Genomic DNA, 15,731 nt, shown 5'->3' with positions numbered 1-15,731 from the left:
TCAGAGTAGCCCCTGTCCATCCCCTCAGCCACCCTCAGGTCCAGGCTCTTAACATCGCTGGCCTTTGCAAGATCTTCAGAGCCTCTGTCTTGCCCTGGTCTTTTCTCCTCGAGGCTATGCTCTGCTCAGTCAGTCCCAAGCCGGCGCTGAGCCCCTGTGATCCCCAGGGCCCATGCCTGTTCTCGGAGTCTCAGAGCAGAGGGAAGGCCAGGCAGGGCTGGCATCAAGAATGCACACGTGGGGACTTTTGCAGCTGGCTTTGAGGTGGTCCAGCTGGATTAAGCCTTTTTGACAGCAAAAGGCTTTGGCTGTGTCCTATCTCTCCGCCCACGGGATGGCCCTCCATCCTTTCTGAACCACACAGGTCCCCTTAGCTCTAGATCTCGGTCTTTGCCTGCCTGAGTACACATACCTTCTTGCAGGAGAAGGAAAGGAACCCCTTTTACTTTATTCAGGGACATAGGTAATGGGCACCCTTTCAGTTCTCTGTTGGACTATTTTAGCAGTTAAGCCATTTCACAGATAGAAATAATAAGTCCCTCTCACAGACAGATTTTGCATCCGGTGGGACGTAGCCTCCGTCGGCGCCCTGTTCCTGTTGGTCCCCATTGTGTCAAAGTGAGGGGGTGCTCCTCAGCGCAGTGCCCACGGCCCTTCTGATCAGGCCCCCCTCACTTCCCATCGTCTCTGCCAATGCTGCTCTCTCTTGCCCAACTGTCACAAGAGCCTGAGGAATGAGGCCCAGGTTACCTCTGGGTGGCAGGAGGCCTTCCTTAGTCATCAATCAGATGTCAAAACCCTCTAGGGGACAATATAGTCTAAAAGAAGAGGGCCCCCACGCATGCGTAGGAGCACCGAACCTCCCCTCATCTGCAGACACGGCATTCCTGAAGAGCCCAGCGAGTATGGGTACCACTTTGGGCCCACCCTGCCTCCTGTGTCTCTGACCTTTATGTCATGTTGGAGCCACTTCTACCTCTCCCAAGACAAAGGCCAGGACCCACACAAGTGCTGGGGTGTTCTCTACACTTTGGCTTCAACTCTGAGGGCCCAGGCCCCGTCAGCGCCCTCCCTCCCACCCCACTGGCCCACGCGGAGTCCAAGGGGCCCAGCCATTCTGCCCCCGGTTGCTGTCTTATCAGGGTCACTTACTTGCAGGAAGTTTTGCTATTTGAGATAATGCTGCACTTCCTAAAATTGGAACATGTTTTAAAATTATTTAAAGGTTTTAAGAAGGCCAAAGAGTTTAGTTATCTGAGGAGATTGCTCACAAAGTACTCTCGATCTCCCACCAGGTGAAAATCCGCACCGTTGGAAAACTCATTTCTCACCTCTTACTGGATTTCGTTTACAGGTTCCATCCTGTCCGTGTCCCCTCTGATTTTAAATCACTTTGCCTGTGTATTCACTTGTAACACAAAGGGCGCTTTTCAATTTTCCCCAGTATATAAATCTTCCTCTATCTGTGGAAAGTACTTTAAATGTTGAAATGGAGTCCTTGCTTTTCTCATTGAGTTAAAAAGACTTCAGCAAGGATCTTCCTCAGCCAAAGGCTTGTGACTAAAGGTCTTGGAGGTAAACCCCTCTTTCAAAGAGAAACTTAGCTTTACATATGAATATTCTAGCATCAGTAATCTTTTCCACTAAGAACTATGCGAGGATAATAACAATTGAAATACATTTTTATTTATTTTAAAGCAGAATTATTAGCTCAGCTACATGTGAAGAAAAAGTTTTGGGCTTACAATTTCTTGTTTTTTTTTTTTGTTTTTTTTTTTTTGTTTTTTGAGGGAAAGCAATGCTTACTTTTATGATACCCCAATTTAAAAATTCACATTGTTTCCATTAGAGTAAAACTTCATGAATGTTTACAATATCTATTTCATGCTTAAAGGTAGAAAACATAATATAGCCTTAGCAACCAAAGAGTGAGTTATAATTACTCTACAACTTAGGGATAATTTGCAGTGAATACAACATACGCAGTATTTAGGTAATCTGAGCATAGATGTGTGTACCAGACTGCCGCTGTGACTCTCTTTTTCCCAGTGACATACTGGCATACTCTATATTTATTTTAACATATGTTTGTTTAAATCACATAGCTAAGTGTTCTTATCCTTCCTTAGGACCATTCTTACTGCAAAACAGGCATTCTTCTTACTAAAATGTGACTGCCATCATTGTAATTCTCAGTTGAGCTCTAGAGTTTCAATAAAGAAAATTATCAAAAAACAAGTAATAACTCAAAGGGTGATCTTGTGAAATGGTTTTTCAAAAGTGAAATACTTCATTTGGTAACCTCTCAGTCTGGTCGACACATTTTCTCAACCTGGAGAAAGGCTGAGAAAACAACGGTATTAGTTTTCAACCAAAAGGATGCACCGACCTATTGAAAACTATTGAAAGGTTTCCAGCTAACTAAATACACAAATCTATTTGATTAGCAGTATAGTTTTGGGCTAGACATATGGGCAGTTATATATGTCATAGAAATGCAGGATATCTTGGTTCTGTCCCACTCCTTAAAGTAGGAATGGTACCTTTGCTGTGCAGTCCTGGCGTGTGTTATCGTATGGAATAAGAAAAGCCAAGCTTCTCATCAAATTCCCTTGTAATATGCAGAATTTCAGGAAAAATCAAGTAAAAACAAAATTAACAACTTTTGATGAGAAAAAGACTAAGATAAAAGCTATTTCTGAAACATTCTGTGATTGTCCTGGTTAATGGGTATGCATGATCAACAGTTCCAATTCTGTCTCTTTTTAGCAAGGCTCTTTGTTTTGGCAGAACCTTTGGTCCTAATGTGTTAAATTACCCTTTCTTACTAGCTCCAATCTCTTTGTGGGCTTGAGGATAGTCATAAAGTGAACACAATAGATGGATCTGTCTTGTACAAACTTGGGAAACTTTAATGACCTATGGTGTATTTTAGCACCATGAAATAACTAAAAGTGATGTCTCAAGCCCGATAAAGCTGTATGCTTTTATGAAGTTTCTTTTTGGTTAAACTTCCCTTCACTTACAGGCTCCCATGATTTCCTCTCAAATCAGCAGATACACACAAGCTCTTATCACCCACTCACATTACATGAAAAGCAAAGACTTCCGGTGCTGCAAAGGCTCCCAGTGGATCCCAGTATTCCCGAGAGCTTGACATGAAGGACATTGCGTAGAACCTTATGTGTCCTACGTAATACCATTAAATATCATGATTACAGAAATCCTATATATTCTAGCTCACAATTTGTATGTTCCAAACAGCCAAGAGAGCTGAAGAATAAGCATAAGTTGAGGAGGAGAAAAGGGAAGAAGGAGAGAGAGAGGAGAGGAAGAGGAGGAAAAAGAGGTTATGTCATTGGTTTATCATGCTAAACTCTCAATTCAAACTTTTTGACGTGTATTTAATAAACATGGGAATAGCTTGAGCCATTACTGGAGCAGCACCTGAGCGATTTTCAGTTCAGACATCTCTCCTCTAAGTTCCCTCAATATAGAGCATTTCCAAATGACTGTTCTTCCTTAAACCAGGACCCACTGGCCCTTACTATCTGAGATTCAGAATGGTTCCCATGCCTATGGATCTACACACCATAGATGTTGCCATTTAATGGAGAAGGAAAATAGCCTGAAGGAGAAAACCTGCTGGTTTGGGGAATACTGCTTTTCAAGTCAATAAATATAAAATGATTTTTATTTTTACTAAGAACAACTAAAATTCAGTACTCTGGTGTGTTCAAATGTGTAGTAATTGAAACTTGTGGGACAGTTTCCAGTTTAACTTTTCTGGAAATATATTATTATGCAGATAGTTCTTGGATAACAATGGGGTTCCACGTGATGTTGTCGAGTCACTCTTACTTTTGACAACTCATTGTCTTACTCTTCCTTTAGCCTCTTAACTTCCCAGTTCAGGCATGAGACGTTTGTATTTCCTGTGTCAAGGGTTGGGCCGAAGGAGAAACAATTCAGATAATTCATATGGTTTGGATAACACAGGAATAATAGAGTTTATTATGGTATTTGCAGTGGATGCTTCTGGAATGGGGATAAAGTTTTTCCCAGATTCTTGCTATGTATAATCATTCAGTATAAGCAGTCTGTTAAAAAATAAGTTTGTTAATAAATTTTCCATTTACACGAATCCCATGTGTCTCTGGAAGACAATAGTAAGACACAAATGGGCTAAACTTAGTTGCCTCCTGATTTGGAAATAAGCTTAAGCTCTGTGACTGAAAGAATAGGACCAATGAATAGATAAATGAGCTCTTCAGAGACTTAAGCCACAGAAAAAGAAGGTCTATATGTTCAGGGCTGAAAAAAATCATAAAGTTCAATTACAGCAAGATTTCCACTGCAATGCAGTCCCAACAAAGTGCTGTCCGAATGGGGTTGATACCCTGGAATATTATCATTTTGTCTAAAGACTAATTGTTTTAGTAGAGAGAAGTTAGTTTAGATGGAGTTTAGTTAAGAAATCTAAGACCAAGGATTTGACAGTGTTCATCTAACCATGTCCAGGAAAGAAAATAACAGGATCTAGCAGATATGTGGAGAATGTTGGGGGCAAATGTGAGATTAAAGTCCTGTGTTGTTACCTTGGCCAAGATGCAGGAATACCCAGATTGTACTTCCCCCTGTCAAGGATCAATGGAGCAGTGAGATCAGAAAACAGAGCCAAGCAAATCATCACCAATATTGAACTGGGGCTTTAACCTCCAAGTACCTCTGTAGAACTCTGGTGAATTAAGCTGGACTAACTGGAGGAAGTGGAAGCCAAAGAAGCTGCTGCCCAGAGTTAACTAAGTTATTAGGTCTGTCTATTCTACTGCAAATCCCAGCTCAGGTAGACCTTACCTTTTCCAGCTGAACAAAAAGGCACAGACAACAGACCAACTGGCACCAGAGGAAAGGAGCAAGGACACAGAAAGAGAGTATTGGCCTCAGGACCTAATGCCACCTTTCATAGACCTTGGCAAATCAGAACCATAACCAACCTGTATGAAGAACATCTACAACCAAGAGAAAGATTTGGCCAGCTCTATGGGTCAAGCAGCATTTAATAAACTTGGTGGCCTAGAATATTTTTATAGATTTGGTGGATTCCTTCCTAATTAGAAATTTACTTCTTAAGAAATGGGTCATCACAGGTGAATGTTCTCAGTGGCCAATTTAAGTATGCCACTCACCAGAAGGGTAAAAACACCATTGTACAATAATGCATTGTTGTTCTGGTTTACATACCAGTCTCTTAGCAAAGTTGCAGAGTACATGTCAGTTTCTGAGAAAGACTATGTGGTGTAATATAAAGGACAAGAGTTTGAAATTGTACAGCCTTGAATTCAAAAGCTAATTAGGTCACTCATTACCTTGGAGAGGTTATTAGAACTGCCCTGAACCTCAGTTTTCTCTTACTTCTTCAAAGGGTTTTGTTAGGATTAAATGAAATCCCATTTATAAAGTGTGTAGCAGATAGCTTTGCAAGTTAGAGGCATCCAAAATGTTAGATACTTCTTATCTTTGATGTCTTCTGCCTGAGAGTCTGACCAGTCCTCCATGGGCCAAAAAAAAAAAAAAAAAATCAAACTTTTGTAACCATGAAATTCTAAGGATTAGATCTAGGTTACGGTAACCCATGAAGGTGGTACCCTCTGTGGGCTCATTGGCCCATTAATTGGCCTGGTCTCTGAGATGTGTGTCTGTTCTCCATTGTTTCATACCCACAGTCAGAACTGTGTGCCTACTCCTAGTCACACTCAGATACCATTAAGGATAAGATAACCTTAGTTCATAAAATGACAGCGACTTTCTTTTAATAAATATGGTTCCCATAGTACTTTTTTTTTTTTTTTGATAGGAAAAGTTTCTTTTATTATAAGGCAGAAGGGAAGTTGGTCATGCTGATGATACTTTCTCTTCTTGGAGCTACAGCACCAGCCCCAGAGCAAGGTCCTGATCCACCTCAGGAGCTCGTCCCAGAACCTGCTCTGGCACCTGCTGCATCTTTGGAGCCTGAGCTGGCCCACCCCATCCCTGCTGCTGTGGCTCACCCGTCAGGAAAAGCAGTGATAGCACTTGTCCTGTTGGGGACAGTGCAGGTGGTAGTCAGGGCTCTAATTCACTCTCCTGGGATGGAAGAGCCATCAACCCCTTTGCCTGACCTGGAGGTCCAGCAGGGTCCTGCCCCTGCTCCTGGGGTTCCTGAAGAGCATAAACCACCACCTGCCTCAGTGGAGCAACAGCCTTAGACCCTGAGCATTAGCTGGTGCAGCTGCAGGCCCAAACAATGCCTTCCCCTCCCCTGGCATTGTCACAGTTCTTACCATTTTGCATACAGTGCACTAAAGATAGAGAAAATAAAAATAATATCAACCTCAATCTTAGAGAACACTAACCAGCACTTACTTTTTGTCAGGGTCTCTACTGAGAATTTTATGCTGATTATCTCATTTAATCTTTACAAAAACCTTTAAGCTAGATATTATTATTATTATTACCTTAAGCTAGATATTATTATTGTTGTTGTTGTTATTATTATTATTATTCTCATCTCATAAATGAGAAGACTGAGGTTGACATCAAATGCCTTTGACTTGGGAAGATAATTGATAACAATTTTCAACCATTATTTATCTACTGTGTGCTATTAACATGGTACTTATAAGAGTCACATTTATTAAATGAGGAGAAGGCAAATATGAATATATTAAAGCACAATTCTCTACAGCCAATTCTGAACATGGGATGAATATACAACTATGTCAATATCACCTTTGTTTGATTGCCGGCATTGCCTGTGGACTTCTGGGTCATGGTAGCACCTTCTTACCTTTTCCCCAATTTCATGGTCAAATGTCCATTTAAACAAACAGAAAGATATAAAGTTATAATAGTACTGGAGACAAGAATTATCCATCAGGAGTTTGCCAAAGGTGTGCAAGATTTATGGCTAACTAGCCATCAGAGGTGTTAGCTGAGCAAGGGTTATGGCCATTTCACTTCTCAGGCTTTGAAGAACTATAGCACAGGCATGAATAAGGTAGAAGAATGTTCCCACCCCTGATTACCACTTCTGCCAAAGGTCTGGCCTCATCAGTCAGAAAGCCCCTACTGGGAAAGAACTATTTCCTGAGCTCTATCACCTGTCCACATTAGTTAACCATTCATTAATCAAGCATTTCTGAGACCCTTCATTAATTAAGCACATCTAAGAGCTTCATTATTTAAGCATTCCTGAGACCCTTCTGCATCTGAGGCTCCCTTCTAGGCACTGGAATATAGTCAAGGACAAGACAGGCACTGCTCGACCTCTGGGAGCTTCATCCTGGTGGTGGCGGGTGGGCAGGCAATAAATGGGGCACACAGAAAGCCAGAGAGTGACAAGAACTACACAGAGAATGAAAAGAGGATGATGGAGCAGAGTGAATAAATAGCTACTTCCGGTGGAGATGGTCAGGACAGGCCTCCCTGACGAGGTGCCCTTCAACTAGACATCTCAACGTCAAGAGGAAGCTGGTCAGGCAAAGATTCGGTGGTCTGTATGCAATGGGTTCATCTTGTTTGAGGAAATGTACAGGCCCAGGTGGACAGAGTCTGTGGGCAAGAGCTTCGAACAGTGATTCTAGATGAGGCTGAAGAGACAGGCAAGGGCAAGATCCTAGATGCTGGTGGGGGTTGGGCGAGCAAGGAGTGTGGAATCTATTCCAAGCACAGTGGAAAGCTGATGGAAGGTTTTCAGCGAGGACTTGCAAAACCTGACCTGTATTTTGGAAAGATCCCTCTGTTTGCTGTGTGGAAACAGATCATAGAGCAGTGGGAGAGAAAGCAAGAACAGGGGAGACTCTGAGTTCGCCCAGGTGGACAGATGGTGGCGGGTTGCATGAGGGTGGCCACAGTGGGCTGGGGAGAAGGGAGCACAGTAAGGATGTGTTTAAAAAAGTAGAGTCAGCAGAACGGGTTGATGGATTAAATGTGGAAGGTGAGCAGAAAGAAGGAATCAAGGAAATTCTGGTCAAGTGTCAGTCATGATTAAATGTACTTCAGATTCAGAGAGCTAGATAATGAAAGCAAGAGAAAATCTTCCCTCAATCTAGTGCCTGGAAGAGTGGTGTGTGTGTGTGTGTGTGTGTGTGTGTGTGTGTGTGTGTTTAGAACTATGGGAAATTTTGATTAGTTATGAATATGTGTATAAATGCATGTCTGTCTGTGATACTGCGTAATAAGATATCAAATTGAATTTTTCTTCTTTGCATGGAATTGTGCTGAGGACAAAGTTAAGAGAGCTAACAGCAGTTGAAGCCAGACACCTTTTTCTTTTACCAATGGAGAATTGGTCCTATGTTTGTTTTCTCCCCAAACTCATGTTGATACCCTTACTTCCAAAGTGATGACATTAGGAGGTTGCCTTTGGGACATTAGGTGAATGGGATTAGTGATCTCATAAAAAGGTCCAGGAGAGCTCCCTTGGGCCCCACACCTCCACTGTGTGAGAGTACAGTAAGAAGAGGGCTGTTCATGACCCAGGAAGTGGGGTTCACCAGACACTCCAACTGCTGGTGCCTTGCTCTTGGATTTTCCAGACTCCAGTAATGTGAGAAATGAATTTCTGTTGTTTATAGGTCATCCAGGCTGCTCTATTTTCTAATAGCAGCCTGAATGGACTAAGATGTGGCCCTCCAAGCACCTTGTGCATATGTCTCCTCCCTGTCTTGTAAGATGAGGATCGTGAGGAGACAAGTATTGTAGGGCATGTAGAGCTTCTGAATGAAGGCTTGGCCTTCTCCAGACCAGGGCACTTGACGTGCGTTTCTCCCCTTGGCCTCTAGCTGCTCAGTGGAACATCTATTTTGATAGAAAAAATGTTGTTGGTAAATACTTTAAAAATCAACAATTTTAAAAATGTTAGACAATCACAAGTAAAATGAAAGTAAAGATTATATTCACACTAGCATCAGAAAATCAAAGACTCCCGAAATGAACCCTTAAAAGAAATTCATGGAATCTATGCTCTAAAAAAACAGATATGCAAACCTCATAATTGTACAGCAGTATATAATGCTTTTCTAATCACTTTTGAATTTACCTACTAGCCTATAGAGATAAGTTTTTCCACTTAATATAGAGATTCTAATTCAATTCCAATCCCCAAAAGTTTTCCTTTTCAATTTGACAAAATAATCTTAAAGTTTATCTGGTAAAATAAGCAACTGGGATTAGAGAAGGAAAGAAAGCACAAGTGTGGACCTTCCCTATGAGATGTCAGTTATAAAATGAAGTGTTAAATAAAAAGTTGGACAGACTGTAGGATTCACAGACAGATCATTGAGTACAATAATCTTGAAACAGACACATAAATTTGAGATTTCGTAATGAAGCATCATAAGACCATGTAAGGGATATGGTTTCTTACCAAAAAACTATGGGGAAAAACATGTATTTCTTTTAGAAACAAAATTGACTTACAGCTTTGTCCATATGGTGTACTGAAATAAATTGTAGTGCATTAAAAAGATGGATGTAAAAACCACATGAGGCCAATTGAGAGGTTTTTTTTTAAGGCTACCAAGACAAAATGTAAGAAAACATATTTTGGGGCACATGGGTGGCTCAATGGGTTAAAGCCTCTGCTTTCGGCTCAGGTCATGATCTCAGGGTTCTGGGATCAAGTCCCGCATTGGGCTCTATGCTTGTCAAGGAGCCTGCTTCCCCCTCTCTCTGCCTGCCTCTCTGCCTATTTGTGATCTCTCTCCGTCAAATAAATAAATAAAATATTTTAAAAAAAGAAAACATATCTTGGATTGAACAATTCAAGCAAACAAAAATGCATTGAAAGAAAGCACACAAGGAGAAACAGAACTGACTGTATACAGTTGTGTGTATAAAAAATACAAAAATTATATAAGTGATATACATAATATATGTAATAGGCATGTACTATCACACATATCACACACACACACACACACACATATATATATATATATATAACAAAGAAAATGAAAGGTAATTGACAGATGGAGGAAAATATTTTACAATGCACTTCCTATATAATACATTTTACAAATCAATTAAAAATATTTATAGCTTATTAGAAAAATAAGTGAAGGACACAAATAAATAATTTATAAAGGAAGAAAGCAAAATGACTAATAAGCATTTTGTAGTGTCCAACTTTAGTAATAAGCAAAGGCATGTAAGTTAAACAACAGTATCATGACATTTTCACCTACTTTGATATTAAAAAGTCAATAATCCTCAGTGATATAGAAGGTTGATGATGAGGTAAGTACTCTGCTATGAAGCTGCTGACCTGTACTTTCATCCATTTCGGAAAGAGTCTTGGTGATGTGAAGCAACAGTCTTAGAAGATTTCTTACCATGTCATCTGCCCACTCCCATCTTCAAATTATTGAGATGAGCATTTAACATCACCAAATTTAAACTTATAAATCCTTGAACTCTAGCTGTGTGCTGTAGAACTTTTAAGTTTTTAAAAAAGATTATTTATATATTTATTTGAGAGAGAGAGAGAGAGAGCACGAGCAGGGGGAGTGGGAGAGGGATGAGGGAGAGGCAGACTTGCCACTGAGCTGGGAGCCTTATGTGGGGCTCCACCTCGAGATCATGACCCAAGCTAAAGGCAGATGCTTAACTGGGCCACCTAGGCACCCTGAACTTTTAAGTTTTAATGAATCACTTGATCATTTCTTGGAGTAGGCTCCACATTATTATTTATTTATTTTAAAGATTTTATTTATTTCTTTGACAGACAGAGATCACAGGTAATCAGAAAGGCAGGCAGAGAGGAAGGGAAGCAGGCTCCCTGCTAAGCAGAGAGTCCGATGTGGGGCTCGATGCGGGGCTCGATCCCAGGACCCTGGGATCACAATCTGAGCGGAAGGCAGAGGCTTTAACCCACTGAGCCACCCAGGTACCCCTTACTTTTTTTTTTTTTTTAAGAAAACATTGGCACTCCCTTGATTAACCTTTGACAGTTGGGGCAATCATCTATCCATCAGTTTTCTATCTGTTATCAAAAGGTGTTAATTCAACCTGATGGGTTATTAAAATCTTGGACTCTTCTCTTTCCTGGCCATGGGATCTTTAGATCCTCTTTTCTTCAAAGTGCACATATTCTGGCAAAAATACCACATGTCCTCTATAGGCTTTTGGCTAAGTTGGGCTGGGAGAATAAAGTAAAAGTCCTAGAGCAGTTGTTCTCAAATTGCAGCATTAATTTAAATCACTAGAAAGAGTTGATGGAACAGATAGCTGGTTCCCACCCCCATGTTTCTGATTTGACAGAACTGGAGTTGGGCCTGAGAATTTGCACTTCTAAGGTCCACATGATTCTGATACTGTTGGAAAACTACTGGCCTAATGAATTATTCCTCTAGGAATTTTTCCTCATGGGAGCAAAAAAAAGTAGCTATTTGACAGTTAAAAGAAATTAAAAGACAGTTAAAAAAATTATGGTGAAAGAGCCATATGCTGAAAACTACAAGATATTGATGATAGAAACTGAAGACACAAATAAATGGAAGGATATTCCACACTTATGGACTGGAAGAATTAATTTTGTTTAAGTGTCCATAGTACACAAAGCAATCTATGGATTCAATACAATCCTTATCAAAATTTTAATAGCACCTTTTATAGAAATAGGAAAAAAAACCATAGAAGACCCCAATAAACAAATTCTGAGAAAAAAGACCAAAGCTGAGGTATCACACTTCCTGATTTCAAGCTACATTACAAAGCTATAGTAATCAAAACAGTGTGGTGTTGGCATAAAAATAGGCACATTGATTGATGGAACAGTATAGCCCAGAAATAAGCCCAGACACATTTGTTTAATTAACATGACAAAAGAGTAGAGAATATACACTGCAGAAAGGACAGTCTCTTCAATAAACAGTTGGGAAAACTGAACAGCCACACGCAAAAGAATGAAACTGGACCACTTTTTTTTTTATACCAAGCACAAAAATTAACTCAAAATGTACTACAGACCTGAAACCATAAAACTCCTAGAAGAAAATATAGGTGGTAAACTCTTCAGTGTTGGTCTTGGGAATGATTTTTTGGATATGTCACCAAAAGCAAAGGCAACAAAAGCAAACAACAGTAACAAGTGAAACTTATGTCAAAGTACAGAGCTTCTGCAGAGCAAAGGGAACCATGCATCAAATAAAAAGGAAACCTAATGAATGGGAGGAAATATTTGCAAACCAAATATCTGATAAGAGGCCAATATCTGAAATATATAAAGAATTCCTACAATTCAGTAGTAAAAACAAAGAATCTAACTAAAAAATGGGTAAAGGATCTGAATAGACATTTTCCCAAGGAATATATGCAGTGGTCAACAGGCATATGAAAAGGTACTCAATCACCAGAGAAATACAAATCAAAACCACGTTGAGATATTACTTCATACATATTAGAATGATTATTATTAAACAGACAAAAAAAAAGTGTTGGCAAGGATGTGGACAAAAGGGAACAATTGTGCACCATTAGTGGGAATGTAAATTGGTACAGTCACTATAGAAAACAGTATGAGGGGTGGGGGGGTGCTGGGTGGCACAGTCGGTTGAGCATCTGATTCTTGGTTTTGGCTTAGATCTGATCTCAGGGTCTTGGACCAAGCCTGCGTAGGGCTCTGCACTCAGTGGTGCCTGCTTGGGTTTCTCTTTCCCTCACCTGCAGGCCTTCCCTCTGCTCCTTCAATCTCTCTTTCTTTTTCTCTCAAATAAATAAATCTTAAAAAAGAAAGAAAGAAAGAAAGAAAGAAAGAAAGAAAATGGTATGGAGGTTCCTCAAAAAATTAATCACAGAATTACCACATTACCAGCAATTCTACTTTTTGGTTATTATCCAAAGGAAAGAAAATACTAATTTGAAAAGATACATGCACTCCCATGTTCATCACAGCACTGGTTACACTAGCTAAGATATAGAAGCAACTTAAGTGTCCATCTATGCATGAGTATAAAGATGTGGTACAACAGAATATTATTCAGCCATAAAAAAGAAGAAACTCTTGTCATTTGTGAGAATGACAATTTTCACATGGGTGAACCTTGAGCTAAGTGAAATAAGTGAAATAAGTCAGCTAGTGAAAGACAAATACCATATAATCTCACCCATATGTGGAATCCCCCCACCTAATACCTCTTAACTCATATACAGAGAAAAGATTTATGGTTTTCAGAGGTGGGGCCTGGAGGGGTGAAATGTGTAGAGGGGCTGGAAGGTATAAGCTGCCAATTATAAAGTAAATAAGTCATGGATATAATACAGCATCGTGACTATAGTTAATAACACCTTGTTTTATCTTTAAAAGTTGTTAACAGTAAATTTCAGAAGTTCTCCTAACAAGAAAAAAATTTGTTACTATGTATGGCAATGGACGTTAACTAGACTTATTGTGGTGACCACTTTGTAATCATAAAGTTGTATGCCTGAAATGAATACAATGTTATATGTCAATTATATCTCAATTAAAAAAAAGAAATTATGATGGAAGGCTTTCCATCACATTTCAGCCAGTGTCTGAGGGACATTTTGGTAATACCAAGTATTTTCATCCTAATCCCTCAGGCAGACTCTGATAGTTACTTACTACTGTTTATTTGAGAGAATGAGAGAGAGAGAGAGAGAGAGAGAGAGAGAAAGAAAGAGAACAAATGGGAATGGTAGGGGAGGGGGACAGACAGAAGGAGAGGGAGAGACTCTCAAGGAGATGCCTCTCTGAGAATGGAGCCCGACATGGGCTCCATGGTCTCATGACCCCAAGATCACCACCTGAGCCAAAACCAAGAGCTGGACACTTGGCCAACTGAGCCACCCAGGTACTTGCTACTTTTAACGTGAGCCCAGTTCATGGACTCCCTGTTGGCTTCATTTTCCTCAAGTACAATCCCTGTTTTAAATTTTTCTTAAATTCTCTGTAGTTCTTTAGAAAAGTAAAAGATCAATATAGATTTGCTTATTGAACTAAAATCATAAAACAGCAAACTCTGTGAAGAAAGAGCCTGTAGAAAGTTCTGGGCCCATAACCACAGCTACAATTTAGGATTTAGTGCTTTGCCACATCAAGGAATGTCGCTGAACCCCCATCTTTCCATTATTCCAGTTGTAGCTGAGGATAAGCTGAATAAACTTTGAGGTTGAAGATTTTAATAACTGTAAAACTCCTTTAACATTCTCTGGGTGTGCTTTACTTCAGGATGCCAATAATAATGGTAGATAATCATGGGACAGAGATGGCATTATTCAGTTCATCCCTGTCCTTAATGAAGTTGCTGGGAAATGGGAGGGGGTGTGAGAGACATAAATAATAGAATTAGCTTTTACTGGAAAACAATTTTTTAAAAACCAACAGTTCTCATATATCTGCCTTGGAGGTTTTCTTTTTCTTTTTTTTTTTAAGGGAAGATGATTTCTTGGAATGAAATTTTGTAGTTGGGTATTGAATGTTGTCTTTTTAAAAAAATGCATTTATTTATGTTGATGTATTTACTTTCACCCCAGAGAAATTGGACAGTACCTTCTTTTGCCCTGATGAAGCTGAGACTTTGCTACTCTTTCTGGTTATAATAATAGTAATGGCTAACTTGTTTATAGCACTTACTAATCACTAGACACTATCCTAAGTATTTTACAAGGAATAATTCATTTAACTCATAACAGTCTTATAAGATGGATATTCTTATTAACTATTTTATAGTTAAGGAATTGGAAGCACAGCAGGAGCAAGGGGCTAGTTCAAGGCCACAGAGCTAGGAAGTGATGCAGCTAGGGTTCGTAGAGGTCAGGATCTCACTACCATGTAGACCTTCAGGCCTAAAGCAATCAGTTTGGACTACAACGATAGATGGGGAACATGTACACTTCTAAGTCAAACTACCCATGTGAAATTCTGGTCCAATCTATAGACCGCTCGGGGCCACATTTTCCATGAAATGAAAATGAAATTCTATGAATAAATGAATTTCATTCATTCTATGAATGAAAATGAAAATGAGAATGCTACTAATTATTTGACTGGTTTAACAGAGTAAAAGGTAATGCATGGGCAAACGACTCTAACAGTTCCATGAGCACAGCGGGTTCTCAGCACACATGAGATTCTGTTTTTTATGAAAAGAAATCTTCAGAACAAGGAGAATCTGCTTTCTCTGGTCCCCATACATCTCTGGCTTCTATTCCCGTCCTCAGAGGCCTGTGCTAGAGATGATACTATCATACACGTGACCTTAACTCTCAGGCCCACGGCACTGCACTTCCGTGACGTTTGGAAGAGCTGTCACTCTTAACCACACATATTTTGACTAAGTCTCTAAGATTACACCTGAAGAAGACAAGAGGGAAGCTCGTACCCAAACTGAATTTTCCAGACTTTTTCTATGGCAAGTGATAATATGGCAAGGATAATAATTTTAAGTGTTACCTCCCATAGGCCTCAATGAAACAAAATAAAAAACCATTTAAACTTTTTTAAAAGCTGCAAAATAAAGAAGAATTATTGCATAAAGATTCAGGTGCGTTCAAGCGGCGAGTCTCCACCATCCCACAGTCCCAGACAAGATAAGACTTGGTGAGCTCCAAGCCAACGTGGGAGGCATGGGCTTCCCTGGGCCACTGGCTCGCAGCTCACCACTGAAGGCCTCATTCCTTAGCCTCTGCCAGGTGCCCCTCCCTGACATGTTGCCTGCGGACAGCCT

This window comes from Mustela lutreola, chromosome 4 (assembly GCF_030435805.1).
Source record: "Mustela lutreola isolate mMusLut2 chromosome 4, mMusLut2.pri, whole genome shotgun sequence".
Classification (NCBI taxonomy): Eukaryota; Metazoa; Chordata; class Mammalia; order Carnivora; family Mustelidae; genus Mustela; species Mustela lutreola.
Note: the sequence above shows the minus strand (reverse complement) of the source record.